The sequence below is a fragment of the Protopterus annectens genome, chromosome 4.part0, assembly GCF_019279795.1.
Source record: "Protopterus annectens isolate FY-2018-M chromosome 4.part0, PAN1.0, whole genome shotgun sequence".
Lineage (NCBI taxonomy): Eukaryota > Metazoa > Chordata > Ceratodontiformes > Protopteridae > Protopterus > Protopterus annectens.
In genome coordinates, this window is record NC_056733.1 from 1,289,771,760 (window position 1) to 1,289,788,164 (window position 16,405).

Here is a 16,405-nt window from a genome sequence, read left to right on the forward strand (position 1 = left end):
TAGGGGCATTGTATTCAATTATGGGCCTGATGAGTGATGAGTAGAGGCACAATGACCTCTATTGATCTAGATGTGAACCCTTTTGTGATAAGGTGGGCTATATAGAAGGTCTTTCTAACTACTTTGGCAACGTGATTGTCAAAGGAGAGATTGCTATCTACTTGGGTCCCCAAATCCCTAATTACTTCTTCCATACTTAATGGATTACCACCTATGTGGTAATTTGTGGGCACTTTGTTTTTCCCAAAGGGGATGACTATGCACTTTTTGGCATTTAGCTTTAGGCCATGGCTCTGGCACCAGTTATCCGTCTCTGTGAGACCCTTTTGGAGGATGCTTGTGTCAGTCAGTGAGTCGATTATGGCACCCAGTTTGCAGTCATCTGCAAACTTGGTCAGCCACAGTCCTCCCGTGTTAGCCTGTACCTCAGAGAAATATATACCGAACAAGAGAGGCCACAGGACTGTGCCTTGTGGGACGCCACTTGTAACTGGTTTAGAGTCTGACATGGCACCTGCAATTCTGACCATGTGAGTTCTATCTCTGAGCCAGTTTGCAACCCATCTTGTGACATAGGGGTTGATATTTAAGCTGGTGAGCTTATTTATGATGCCCGAGTGGAGTATTGTGTCAAAGGCTTTTGCGAGGTCCAGGTAGGCTGAGTGGACTACCTTCCCTTCATCTATGGCCTTGGTGACTGTTTCAAAGAAGTCAACCAGGTTCAAGAGGCAAGATCTGCACTTAACAAAGCCGAATTGGATAGGATCCAGTGTTTGGAGGTTCACAATGTCTTTGTTTATGAGTTCCATGATGATACGCTCCATAGCTTTGCAGACCAGGCTAGTCAGGCTTATAGGACGATAGTTTCCAGTGTCCGTTGTGGCACCACCTTTGTGGAGTGAGACCACTGTTGCTGTACACCATTCCTTGGGTACATATCCTGTAGTAAGGCTGAGATTGAACAGTGACTTTAAGTGAGGGTTCAGTTCTTCTTGGAGCTTGTGTAAGACACAGCCGGGGACACCTTCCAGTCCCACTGATGCTGTGTTTTTTGCTTTGGAGAGGGCAGCTCTCAACTGTGCATCTGTGATGTCAGGGAGGCTGCACTCTGTTGGGACAGACATTTGCTCTTTTGGGGGGGAAGGGGGTGGGAGTTTGCACTGAACCTGTCTGCCAGGATGTTGGCAATATCTGTGGGTTCAGTGTATTTTTTGTCATTTTGCACTAACTCGGAGCATATCTGGGAGTTGCCACCCAGGTTCCTGACATAACTAAAGAAGGCCTTGTGATTATCTTTAGCGTCTTGTGCAATTTTTCTTTTGAAGCTGGCCTTAGATGATTTTATGAGGGATCATAGTTTCTTGCTAGTACTGATCAGAGATGCCTTCCCTTTTTGGGATTTTGCTCTATCATGTAGTAGCTTCCTCCTTCTGTTCTATAGCTTATTTATGGCTGGGGTCCACCAGACAGGTCTACTGCCTTTGGAGGAGTGAGTCTTGGTTTTATTTGGGATAGCACGATCCATGCATTCCTGTAGGTGTCCATAGAATGCATTTGTAAAGGATTCTGCAGTTTGGGCCGTATTTTCCACTGGCCCAGGGGCTTTGAAGGATTCCACTTCAGTTTTGAGAAGTGTGAAGTTTGCTTTTGAGAAGTTCTTCATCGTGGTTTCCTTGGCTGGGAGTGGGGATGGGATATGGATGTCCAGTGAGATTAATTTATGGTCAGATCTTACCAATGAGGGGTATATCTCTGGTATGGAACATAGAGTCCCCATGTTGGTGATGATCAGGTCCAATATGTTTTCCCCTATTGTGGGAGTAGTGACCAGTTGTTTCATAGCATTTGAGTTTATAAATTCTAGGAACCATTGGACGAGGGTGTTGGGGCTTGAGTAGTTCTCCCAGTCTATGTTTGGGTAGTTGAAGTCACCCAATATGATGGTGTTTGGAGAGACCTTCATATTATCCAGTGTTCTCAAGAAAGCCGAGTGGGGTTCCTGAGTTTGGGAGGGTAGTCTGTAGCAGGCTACAAACTGAAAGGCAGTTTTGCCCACTGTTAGTTGCACATGGATTGTCTCTGATGCTTCGTGCAGCGCCACTAACCTGGAGGTGTGGGTATCTTTGATAAATATGGATACTCCCCCTCCTTTTGTGGTTCGGTCTGAGTTTTGGAGCAGAAAAGCACGGTATGAGGTATAACCTGGTAGTGCTGGGGTGCTCTCAGGAGTCTTGAACCAGGTTTCTGTTACTGCACATATATCGATATTCTCCATACTGAGGAGAGCCTCGAGTGTGTGCATCTTGAAGTTTAGACTTCTGGCGTTGAGCAGCATTACCCTTAGCTTCTTTTTCCTTGTGTTGTCTATGGAGGTGGGTTTGTCTTTTGAGCCTTGCCTAAAAAAGGCACTATGGGGGTGGCAAGAGCCTTAGCCAGTATTCGAAAGCCCAGGGGTGACAGGTGCAAGCCATCCCTAGCGAAGCAACGTGGCTTGTCGAGCATGTCATCCCAGGCTGACAGACACTGGATCCCCTTTGAATGACACCAATACTTTAGCCAGTTGTTAAAATTGATAATTTTGTCTTTATACTTTGGCATCATTCTTGGTAAGGGTAAGATGCTACTCAATGTCAGGGTCATACCAGCCTGGGCTACATGATCAGAGAGCTCCTCTATGTATCTTTTCATGTAGTCCAGGGAGGTACGTCTCAGGTCATTCACACCAGCATGGACAATGATGGAGTCATATTTGTACTTGCTTTGGAGTGACCTGAGTGCTTGTGTTATGTGGCGGATCCTGGCACCCAACAGGCAGCTTACAGTGACCTTCTTCTTGTTCAGCCTGGTGAGTGGGACGTCAGTGTGTCTGACAATAGAGTCACCTATTACAAGTGTATTAGGTGTGTTGTTTAGCCTTAAGGTCTGTGACTGTGTGGCACACTGACTTTGTGAACTATGTGATACGTGGGTATTGTTGTGGGGTAGCGGTTGCTTAGAAGTCTGCTTTGGAGGTCTCTGCTGCTTGGGTAGATTTTTATTTAGAGCCTCTGAGTTTGTTTTTGTGTGTTTATGTGTTTGGTTTGCTGTTGCAATAGGTCTATGTGAGACTGGATTTGTGGTGTGTGTGGTTAACATCTCCTCCTGACTGACTGCACCAGTACTGGGTTGAGAGAGCTCAGTCTCCAGTTTGGCTATATAGTTGCATCTCTCACATATATTTGAGCTTGTTGGGAGGAGGAGAGGGTGGTCTGTGTACATAAGGCAGTTGTAACATTGCCTCAAGATTCCCAGATTCACCAGCTGGACTGGAGAGTAAACCCAAAACTGACTTTTGGACATGCCAGAATAGTATAAGGAACTACTTTTTGACTGATCAAAAAGGACTAATAGGGAGCCAAGTACTTAAAGGGAGTATAAGAGGGTGTAGTGCTTTAGTTTATTAGTGCTAACTGCAGGGCTTTAGAATGAAAATAGAGTGCTTAATTTGAGATTTAGAACAGTTCTAAGGGAAAAAGTGAAGAGCAGACTTTGTAATAATATAGACGCTCCCTACACAGCTCAACTAACATTTACACACTATACTGCTTCACAATTCTGACAGTCTGTTAACAATCACCAGCCATACACAGACCTCACCATTGTACAGATCCCCACAGAATGTCCAGGCTTTGTCCTCTTCCTCATAACATGTCTGGCATTCTGCTCCATCACTTGGATGATATCAGGAATGAAGGCACTAAATAATGATATACTATACCTATCAACCTCTTAGTGCATGACATCTGGACAAAACCTGACATACTTGGGGGACAGACGTCCAACACCAGGGGCATAACTGAAATATTGCGGTTATTAACTGAAAATGAAGTCAGACACAAAAATGGATGTTAGCATTTACTGACTGCAATCCTGAGTATGCTACTGATTTGCCAAGGATATAAACTGACTGAGGAACAAACCAAACATAACAGTCAAACCTCAGGCCATTCTGTGGATAGCCCTACAGTTGAGAATTATGTCAACCACATAACACTGTCAGACTTAAAATCCCACAGAAAATCCCTGTCCACACAAACCCTGTTAAACTAGCATTGATCCAATTGTATAACAGCAATACTTACATTTGGTCCCTAAGTCTGGAACCTTCTCCCCCATTTTGTTGGGCTGTCTCCGCATTTTTTGTTGTAAGAGGTATTTCCAACTACCTTCTATGATGCTGTTGTCCACACACCTCCATGATATCCACCTGATAGGCAAGGAAAAGAGGCAACCCCCACATGAAGTACTCAATTGTAGGAGTGTGTTGCCATGCCATTGGCTATAGGAATAACAACACAGCTGTTGTGCATGCAATTAGCAAGTGGGGGCCACCAATTGGTGCACAGGCCATCACCTGCTCATGAGCATTACCTACAAAAGGCAAGCTGCTGCCTATGCAAAACAGATGTATACCTCTATATCTGTAGACAGAGAAAGAGAGAGACAGAAACACAAATCGAAAGCAAAATCAACAATACTTAAAAAAAAAAAAAAAGGTATGTCAAACAAATAAGCTTGTAATGGAATGCAGTAGGGGGTATTTAATAATGGGAAATAGGAAGTTGAACAAATATGACTCAACAAGACTTGCTGTACTGATATATTGCTGATCAGCACCTATGGTCATAGCATCTGGGTATGTCTGCAGTAACATAGATCACAGCTCAGGCCCCTGAGTCACCCTAGGAAAGGACGGCTCACATATGACTACTACTGAAGTGTCTGTTGAACAATACTGACTGTGACACTGCTAGACCAGCTAGTGGGATATTGTAAATATCCATATGTTACTTGTGAATACAACTATGATACACGTTTGTCTCACAAATCTAAGAGACCTCTACAGGGTATGTGCTTAGTAAGCTACTGTCACAGATGTGTCTGTTGAACTGCATGTGATATACTGAGCTCACACCACCCAACTGTCCAGTGTTATGCACACTGACTATATGTGTGCCTCATATTTGTAGTAATTTACTCATAGAGTTCTGCTATGTCTGACAAATCATTGTAAAATCTGTGAAGACTGACATTAGAACATAATAGCATACATATGAGTGTCGGACATACTCCAGGGTATGTCTGTAAATGCAAAGTCTACTGTACTATCAACTGACTCAAGTGTGTTACAGCAATTTTAATAAGGTGTCACTAATTTTGGGCCATTTCCCTCCTCCATGTATTTGTGTCATCCTCCAGATGTCCTGCTTTAACAGGTTGAGAGATATGACTGAGCAGCAAGAGTGCAAATACAGTGTGCCATACTGACATAGAACAGAAATGTATATCAGGTATTACTTGTGGACATGTATGTATGAGTAGGTATAGCTGGAGGCCTCAAAGCAACAGACTTGAGATACTAAACATCAGGTAAATAAGCTGTACACATTGTACACGTGTAGTCTTAGTTTCTGTGCATCCAACAGATGTAACTTTTACAGCTACTGGTTGTTGTATTGCCCTGACACAGACATGGGTACTAGAATAAACATGATTATCAGATTGAAAATGGAGAGTTGTCCAACTGTGTTATGACCTTGTGTCCATGCCCACTACAAACAGCTATATGAGCACCTACATAGTTGTATGGGCTCAGAAATACCTGACTCATAAAACCTGCCTCCACCAAGGTAGAGTAATCCCCTTTGCTGGACAGCAGCAATACACAAACCACATAATCAGTTGCTATACTGGCTGGACAAGGCCAAGTAGGAGAAGGCACCAACTTGGAAGGAAGATGGCCTGTGTCTGAACAAGCATATGAGGTCACTGGTGAATTACTGTAAGGCTAACTATGAGTACAAATCAGACACATCCGTCAAGGCCAATCACAAGGCCATCTTCACACATGTCTTCAGTCTCAGAGGCAACAACCCAACCCACCCTGTACTGGTGGTCACTCACACCACATACACATAGCATAGCTATAGCCAACCCGCTGCAGACAGGTTAAGGGAAAACATCACCCTCCTGTCAGTATATGTGGATATGCACAGCACCCACACCCCCCTCATCATCAAGGAGCAGGTCCATAATGCCAAATCAAAGGCAACAGATGTTTGTCTCCATGGGAGCTGATAACATACCTGTCTGCATCCTACATGAACTCATGCAAATGCTACTAGCTCCATTACACACTGTATGCAAGCAAAACCTGATTACCATTGACATCCCATCTGCAAGGAAGACAGCCACTGTCATCCCTCTGCACAAAGATGAATAATGAATGGTGGCTTATGCAACTTACTGGCCCTCATTGGGGGGAACATGACAGATCAGGACCAGGAATCCAATGCAAACTCATACTGTGCTGATAGATGACAGGGGTTTGATGTGGTCATAAGTGGTGGTTAATGCTAGTCAGTGTTGATGTGCAGGTTATGTAAATAATGTTAACCAATGTATGTGGTCCTGTGATGTGTTTCCCTGTTTATGTCTTCCAGGTAACATGCAGCGTGCAAGGCAACCAGCATACACTGCAGCTGAAACTGCGGCCATCACCGAGATGATAATCAACCACCATGGGGTGATGTTTGGCCAGGGCCAACAGAATATGCAGGAGCAGACTTCCCTTTGGGATGAGCTTGTCCACAGAGGAAACAACTTAGGCCACCATGGATGCACATATAATCAGGTCAGGCATCGGGCAACTGACCTCATATGGCATGCCCGGCAAAGGGTTGCTGCCTTGGCCAGGTACCGTTCCACCACAGGTAAGGGTCCTGCTATGCAGGCCCCAATAACACCAATGGAGGAGCTCCTTACCAACCTTGGGGCAGCCACCATCCTGTGATGTGTTTCCCTGTTTATGTCTTCCAGGTAACATGCAGCGTGCAAGGCAACCAGCATACACTGCAGCTGAAACTGCGGCCATCACCGAGATGATAATCAACCACCATGGGGTGATGTTTGGCCAGGGCCAACAGAATATGCAGGAGCAGACTTCCCTTTGGGATGAGCTTGTCCACAGAGGAAACAACTTAGGCCACCATGGATGCACATATAATCAGGTCAGGCATCGGGCAACTGACCTCATATGGCATGCCTGGCAAAGGGTTGCTGCCTTGGCCAGGTACCGTTCCACCACAGGTAAGGGTCCTGCTATGCAGGCCCCAATAACACCAATGGAGGAGCTCCTTACCAACCTTGGGGCAGCCACCACACACCAGCAAAGCCAACACACACAAGTTGTGGAGGTGGGTGGCACCCAGACAACAAGCGAACAGCATTCAGGTAAGGCCCCAGTGCACATCAATTGACTATTGTAGTAATCGTAGCTTCCATAGAGTATCTAGATGCATATGTCACATAAAACTGCATTTGTGGGTGGGGTTTGTAATGCACACAATGTGCACATCTATGGTGAAGGACAGCAAATTGTGTAGTATCAGAGCTTGTACTGTACATGTGCAGAAATGTAGCATTCATCTTGTACCAATGCCACATGTGAGTCTGCTGACAATACCTGTCCCCCACAACTACATAGGTACGTCTGGTCTGGATGTGGGACAGCAGCCTGAAGCCGGTGAGCATGGTATTGTCCTGTTGTGGCTCACCAATACCCCAGGCATGTTAAGGTCATGCAGTTTACCATGCACACAACTATTACTATTAGCCATATTGTGATATGTGCATGTTCACTTCTGGTGGGGTTAACTGCATTGCATCAGAGTAGTCATCACAGAGGCCTGTTTGCAGGAGGTGTAACATAGCTGTAACATACCTCACAACATGTCAGTTCAAGAAATCTGGGCAAAGACTGACAAAATGGGGGGACAAAGGAACAATACTAGGGAAATATTTGAAAAGTACTCATACAGTGCATATAAAAAGTGTACACACCCCTGTTACAATGCCAAGTATTTGTGACATTCAGAAATGAGTCCACAATAAAACATTTCACAACTCTTCCCACCTTTAATGTGACCTATAACCTGTACAATTCAATTGATAAACAAATCTGCTAGGGGGACAATTATGAAAAATAAAACACGTACAATAAGATAGATGCATAAGCATGCACAGCCTGAAGCTAATTATTTGTTGAAGCAGCTTTTGATTTAATTACAGCATTACATCTTCTTGGGTACACATCTGCCATCAGTTACAGAGACTCTTTGATGAACAACAAATAATGGTCAGCTATTAGGCTTTTCTAGACATTTACCAAGTTGCCTGCTACAGCAACAGCCATGGTTCGCAGAGAGCTTACAAAGCTTCAAAGGGATCTCACTGTGGAAAGTTATCAGCCCAGAGAAGGATACAAAAACATTTCCACAGCATTGCATATGGAACACAACCAACAAAAGCTGGAGAAAATACGGGACAACAGTGACATTGTGAAGAAGTGGATGCCCCTCCAAATTTGATGAGAAGACAAGACCAAAACTGGTCAGGGAGGCAACCAAAAGACCTAAAGCAACACTAAAGGAGTAGCAGGAATCTCTGGAAAGTACTGGTTGTGTACTACATGTGACAACAATCTCCTGTATTCTCCATATGTCTTGCCTATGGGGTAGGGTTGGAAGATGGAAGCATTTTCTCACACCAAACAACATCCAGGCCTGCTTAAATTCTGAAAAACAATACATCAGGTCTCCCAAAAGCATGTGGGAAAATGTGTTATGGCCTAATGAGACCAAGGTTGAACTTTTTTGTCCACAATTCTGAAAGGTTTGTTTGGCACAATAACAACACTGTGCATCACCAAAAGAACACCATCCCCACGGTGAAGCATGGTGATGGCAGTGACATGCTTTGGGGTTACTGTTCATAAGCTGAAAATGGGGCTGTAGCCAAGTTGGAGGGGGGTTATGAACAGTTCCAAGTACCAGTCCCTTTTGGCCCAAATTCTTCAGGTGTCTGCTAGATAGCTGTAGATAGAGAGGAATTTCACCTTTCCACATGATACTGACCAAAACCATAGATCCAACTCAGCAAAAGAATGGATTCACCAGAAGACATTCAATGTTCTGGACTGGCCCAGACAGAGCCCATACCTACATCGGATAGAAAATCTGTAGGGTGACCTGAAGAGGGCTGTGCACAAGAGATGCTCTCACAATCTGACAGAGTTGGAGGGGTTTTGCAAGGCAGAGTGTACAAATATCAGCAAGTCAAGATGTGCCATGCTGATAGACACCTTCCAAAGAGAACTGAATGCTGTAATTAAATCAAAAGGTGCTTTAACAAAGTTTTAGTTTAAGGGTGTGCACACTCAAGCAACTAGCCTATTGTACATATTTCATTTACTGTATGTTACCCCTAACTGATGTGTATGTTCTTTAATTAGATTGCACAGGTTATAGGTCACATTAAAGGTGGGAAAGATTATTAATTGATTTCTGTGGTCTCATGTTATATATCTCAAAAATCTGGCATGTTAACAGGGGTGTGTACACTTATTATATCAACTGTAAGCTTAGGAAGTTGTTAACATAACCAGATTCATTTTAACATACATTTACTGCAGATTTTGAGGTCTGCAACTCAGCTACTTTCTTAAATTAGTGGCACCAATCCACAGAACATCCCAGTAATGTATCAGACAAACACAGTATTTATGAGGAACAGACCAAAAATATGAGTCATGCATCTAGACATTCAGTGAAACTCTGTACAGTTGAGAGGTATGTTTTGTAGGAGTTGCCACTGTGCTATACAGGTGAACAGCAATAATGTGTACATAGGTGCAGTGTGTTATCATCTGCTAACACTAATCACGTATCCCAGAGGTGTATATTAGTAGTAATATTAAGTGGAAAGGGCTGCACTGCACAATGTTGAGGGCCTGTCCTGAGTGTGCATGTTGTGGTCTAACTGTGTGTCATGAATGTCACCCTTTGGCTATTGTGAGGTCTGTGTAATGCCTTTGTGCCACCTAACCTGTATGTGTCTGTGTGTGCCCATGTGTATGTGTGTGTGTGTGTGTGTGTGTGTGTGTGTGTGTGTGTGTGTGTGTGTGTGTGTGTGTGTGTGTGTATACCAGCAAACCTCATAGTGCAGGTATTAATTTATATATGTTGTCTTCCCCTCACAGGTGGACATGGTGGTCGTGGTCCCTCCCACTCAATGTCAGTGTCTCTGCAGACTCTGACCATGATGGTGGTCCTAGTGAGGTACATGTGGGGTTGTCAAGGGCTGAATTTGTGCCTTTGGTTGACATCCCACAGTCGTCCACAATGTTCTCATGCACAGTCACAATGCCCACACATACTCCATCCCCAGCAGCCACAGATAATGGACAGTTGGTGGGGTGATGACATGGAACAGGCTAGTGTGGTGACTGTGGCAAGTGTGAGTGTAGACACTAGCCATAGCCAGACTGCAGGCGAGGTCCCACACAGAGGATGGACAGGGGTGCTCAAAAGAGGACTGCTGCCCATTGAGCTGCTGTTGCAAGTGTCACAGCCGGTGTCACCAGATGCACGTTTCGGGCTGTCATGGATGCACAGGCATGTAGTGAATGCAACACCAGACAAATATTCAGGGTCTTAGATGCAATTCTTCCTGGCTTACATGACAACATACATGACCTTGTTGATGCCACATGTCAAAATACTGAGGTCATGAATAGACAGTGGGGTGAGACCTTGTCAATCCTTGACTGTAGAATGTCTGTGCTGGAACATGTGGTGGGAGATGAGCATTGGCCACGTGGATGTAGGTTAGCACCAACATCAGCTTATAGTCTACATGGCTGTGCACCTTCACACTTCTGTAGAGACAGTTCAACCAGCAGTACTGAAGGGTGGGTGCTGTCCACCCCACAATGGAGCAGACCATGGGCACGTGGTCCTGGCTGGTCTTGTCAGGGACATGGATCCAAAAGACAACAGTCACCATCGGGAAATAGTACTGCATCAGGCCTTGGGCCTGGTGGTACCAGTGAGATCACTGGCAGGACCAGTTCATGTGTGAACTGTACACCCTGCCATGTATGGTCCACAGCTGTCTAACATACCCCTATGTAGGGCAGCTGCATGGCATGACTGTGTGCATATAAACACACACATCACCATCACAGCCAGGTCACCTCCAGGCACACACACCACCTCTGCATGGCCCATTCATTGACCACCCCTCCAAACACATGCACACATGATGTCAACCGTATGGCCCAGCCTAGGGCTCTGGCAAACCCACACAACACCCTGTGCATATGATGATACCTGTGCCATATACCTGTCATCCATACCACTGATGCAGGGACAGGGTTACTTAAGTACAGTTTAGCTATGTAATGCTGGGTAAAGTGCTGTCAGCTGGCATTTGTAATGGGTACACTTCAGAGTGTGTGCACATTTTCAGACATAATGCATTATCGGTGTTAGTAACACTGACTGAATGTAGTATCACATGCTGTATTCTGTTTGTGTTCTAGGTGTCTGTGTGTGTGTGTGTCAGCAGGATATGGCCATCCAGACATTGCCAACGAGGGGTATGGCAGAGTGGTAACACACTGACCATGACATAGTCAAGGTACAGCTGTATATGTACACATTTACCAGGTCTGTGTAACAGTTATTGCATGTGCCACAGAGCTTATAGGGCTGAAGGGTGTAAACAGGTAAGTCTATGGTGGGTGACATCAGCAGCCCTTGTAAAGTGGGCAATGGTAAGTGTTGTGGGTGGACACACCTTAGATTGGTGAAACCCACACCCCCAGAGGATATTGTGTTGACCAAACAAACAGAAAATACTGTTCCCACACACACAGTCAAACACACACACACACACACACACACACACACACACACACACACACACACACACACACACACACACACACACACACACAATTTCAGTTACCAGTGTTGGGTTTGGAACCCCTACCCATCTAGTTAGTGTTACCTGTAAACTGAAAAACATCACATGCCCTTGTGAGGTATGGCATTGGGGGTGCACTGGGTGTGGAAGGACCCATTAGACTGTCACTAACAAGTCTACACACTCACAAACACTGCTATACACACCAATGTGCACACACACAATTGCCAGTACTGACATTAGTAGCCCTGCCTATCATGTTATTCATTCCATGCTGTTACATAGCTTTTGCACATGGCACAGGGGTTATAGGGATGAAGAGTATCTACAAATATCTCTACGGTAGATGTGAACAGCAGCCTTGTAAAGTAGACCTTGGGATGTGTACTGGGAGTACCATGGCCTATAATTGTAAACCATGGCCACTCAATGGATACAGTTATCACTCAAACACACACCCACATGATACACAAAGCTTACAGGGTGAAAAGTGTCACAAGGTATTTCTAAGGGGAACAGCAGCACCAGGTCTTGTAAAGTATGGCAATGGGTGATTTACTGGGTGAGAATGGACCCAAATTACTTGAACCTACAGTTATGCACACTTACAAACACAAATACACTCTTACACACATTTGCCAGGACTCAGATTAGCAGCCCTGCCTATCTTGTTAGTCAGTCCATACTGTTACATAGTTCCTGCATGCGGCACTATGGTTCTTCTAAGGATAACAACATCACCAGCCCTTGTAAAGTATGGCAATGGGCAGTGTACTGGGAGAGTGAGGCCTCAAAATGCTGTATCCTACAAATATACACACTTACACACACATGTCAGGACTCAAATTAGAACCCCTACCTATGTAGTCATTGGTACTATAGCATTATGTGGTTACCGCATACACCACGGAGCTTATAGAATGAAGAGTGCCCCAAGATACCTATAAAGTGAATAACATCACCAGCCCTTGTAATGTATGACAATGGGAGGTGTACTGGGTGTGACTGGGCTAAAAATCTTTACCCTATAGACACACACACACACACACACACACACACACACACACACACACACACACACACACACACACACACACATGCACTCACACACACACTTTTACATTTGCCAGCAATGAGATTAGAATCCCTACCTAAGTAGTTTTTTGTACGATAGTGTTACACATTTATTGCATATGCCACAGAGCTTGCAGGGCTGTGGGCTGCCCAACACTACTGCTAAGGTGACTAACATCAGCAAGACAGCTAAAGTAGGGGAATGGGAAGTGTACTGGGTGTGACTGGGCTCAAAATCATTAACCTACAAACACGCACACTTTTACATTTGCCAGCACTAAGATTAGAACTCCTACCTAAACAGTTATTTGTATTACAGTGTTTATACAGTTACTGCATGCACCACAGAGTTTATAGGGCAGAGGCCAGTCTAATGGTACTTCTACAGTGAATGACATCAGCAGATCTTGTGAAGTAGGGCCATGGGAGGTGTACTGGGTGGGAATGGACTAAAACACTTATTCCTACACACACACCCACTACCCCACACACAAACACAGTTACATATGCCAGGACTGTGATTAGACCTGTTACAGTTAAAGTGGTACTACACTATTCAGGTAGTCTGTACTTTTACTCAGTGAAGACACTGAGACAGTTCTACTGTTATGACATTCATTTACTGCACATGAGGATTACATCTAGCTTAACAATGAAGGGTATATACATCAAAACTTACTTCAGCTTAGAATAATCAAAGTCTCTCATACAAAAGAAAAAGTCCCAATCTTTATAGTGTCTTCTCTGCCTGCATCAGCAGTTTAGAGAATTTGCCAGAATAATAAGTCTTTCCTTTCAAGCTGGTCTGCTGACAGTTTATTTTCCATATCTTAAACATTCTGTACCTGAAAAATAACTCCTTTCGTCCTTGGCCTATCTTGCATATCATATTGACGAGACACAGCTGCATACAAGAGTTCATCTTGACCTGCTTGTAGATAATAAATTTCACAAGCTGCATAGTTTATAAGAGATTAAATATTTTACTTTTGATTCTTATTAACAGTGAATGCCAAGATATATGTTTTTGCCAAGTTAGTTAACAGCGCGCACTGTAAACATTGAAATGCAGGACATTTATTTTACATTTTCAGAAAAAATCCACTGAAGTCCATTTTGACCTCTTCTTTTACTCTCACAATTCCCTCTTTTCATTTAAAAAACAGAGAATGACTGTTCATTTTCATCTTCAGTTGTACACATTGAAACCTTTCCCAGTTTATCTAGGTTAACCATCATGATTCGTTGAATTTGATACGTTTTTCGCAAATTACAACTTGGGTAGCAATTCCAGATAGTTAGTACGACTATAATGCCTAACACTACTAATACAGGATGTATCAACCAACTTAACAGTTTTTTTCCTGATTTTGACCAACCAGTGAGCAGTGTCTTTTTTGGTCTTTTCAGCCAAACGTAGTAGTTTATCTTTTGCAATGATGCTTAATGCCTCATAATACTGAATACTTCTATTTCTTTTTTCCAAATACTCTGAGAATTTTAGTATTGTTCATTATGTTTTTTAAATTATCCAAGGATACAGATATATTGGGAAGCTGTGTTAAGTCATAATTCCAGTATTTGGAAATATTCACTTCTATGGGTTCAGTAAACACATAGCTCTTATTATTCCATTTAAGGAAATCAACATGTGATAAACATCCTACAAAAGGTAATTTTAAATTATGATCTACATCTTGATCTGTAACCAGATAAATATACAGAGGAGCCACTTCTATAAACATTTGAAAAGAAGAATGCATAATAGTCCATTTACACAAATTAACAGAATGCTGCAGTAAGCATGGTTCATAGACAGGTGAATGCTGTCCACAAATTAGCCCATTTTGAGTCTGTTTACAGTACTCAATTTTATGTGTTTTTCCTCTCAAATCTATATAATTACCTTCAAATTGTAGCAACCAATACTCATATCTTTCTGGCACGAGAAATATCATAGGTAACACAGTAAATTGACACATAATAGTGGTATCAGTAATATAATGTATGAACTTTCCTGGGGTCTATATTATGTTCTCAAAAGCAAAGAATATCGAAGCTGATATTGTCAACACAAGAATAGCGAAAGTGCACAACATCGAACGTGTAAATGGAAATCTCCATAAGGGGAGATTTCTGTTTACTCCAATGTAGTGCGGTCTCAGAGTTGGTATATTTAAGTAGCGGGAATTGTGGGGGATGCAGGGTGCCTTGCCCCCTGCTTAAACCCTTAGGGTACTTTTTTCTTTTTGTTTTGTTGTTGTTTTTATAAGTTCGATGTTTAAAAATATCGACCATATGGTGTCAACCATATGGTGTTTGTTGTTTTCAACCGTCGATCTTATAATATAGACCCACTTTCCTGTACAGTGTTGTGGAGTACAATATGTTACTTCAGTAAATAGCTTAATCCAATCTGTATCAGGTATCCATTTGTTAAATAATTGTCGCCAAACATTTTCATTTTGTAACATAAGTTCAGTTTGCATATTATTTTTTTGAATTTCCACATACAAAGATTGCATAGTGCATTTTGTCCAGTTTACAAAAAATTGTCAGGTTACCATCAAATTTCAACTGATGTAGCTGCATAGCATCATAATTGTCTAAAAATTGATGCTGATAATTTATATTGTGCAGGTATGTCTTCCATATTTCTGGATTCCAAGATGCTTGTAAATGCACAATCTAAGAGATATCTCCCCCCACTACTTTTAAGTGATTAGTTAGAATTTCAATGTCAACTGCATTAATAGCTCCAATGCCTGTGCCTAGGCCTCCTAGCAGAGTATCATACCAAGCTCTTTTATATTGGCACCTGCCTGTGTCTTGGAATGTGATGTTAAAATGTACTACAATCTTTTGATACTGTCTGTCTACCATTTTACAGGTAAAAGGGATTTTAACCAAATGGTCTGTATGAACAGAGGTAGGTTTACCTGTTAGTATTGATAGAACATATGCCCAATGTATGCTGCCTGTAATGACTCTGGTATTAGTACATATTACAGAAACTCCAGTAGTAAAATTTAGTTGTACTTTCATATTATTGGAAGGAATGCTAATTCCACGTATGGTACATTTTTCTGACTCTTCCTACAGTCCAAACTTAGTTTGGATCTGCAGCAAATCATGCTGAAAATTCTGAGCTGAAAATGTCTGTATGGCATGTACTGCAGTGGCTTTATCTGGTACACTAGAAAGGTGTTCTGTAGGATACAATTGCATTCCTTCCTTTCCTGCCTTTTTTGCCATCTGATCCACATAGTTATTTAACTGAAAAATGTCATTTGTAGCTTTTTGATGAGCTTTTACTTTTAAGATACTGTACCAACCCACAAGTACCTGCCTATGAACCAAATTCAAAATAGCATGTACCACAGAAGCATGCTTGAGTGGTTTGCCCATATTATCAACAAACCCTCTCCTTGCCCATGTAGACATATGCAGCTACAGAGAATTAAGTACGTATGCACTGTCTGAAAAAATATTGACAGGTGGAAAATGCTGTAATACATAAAGA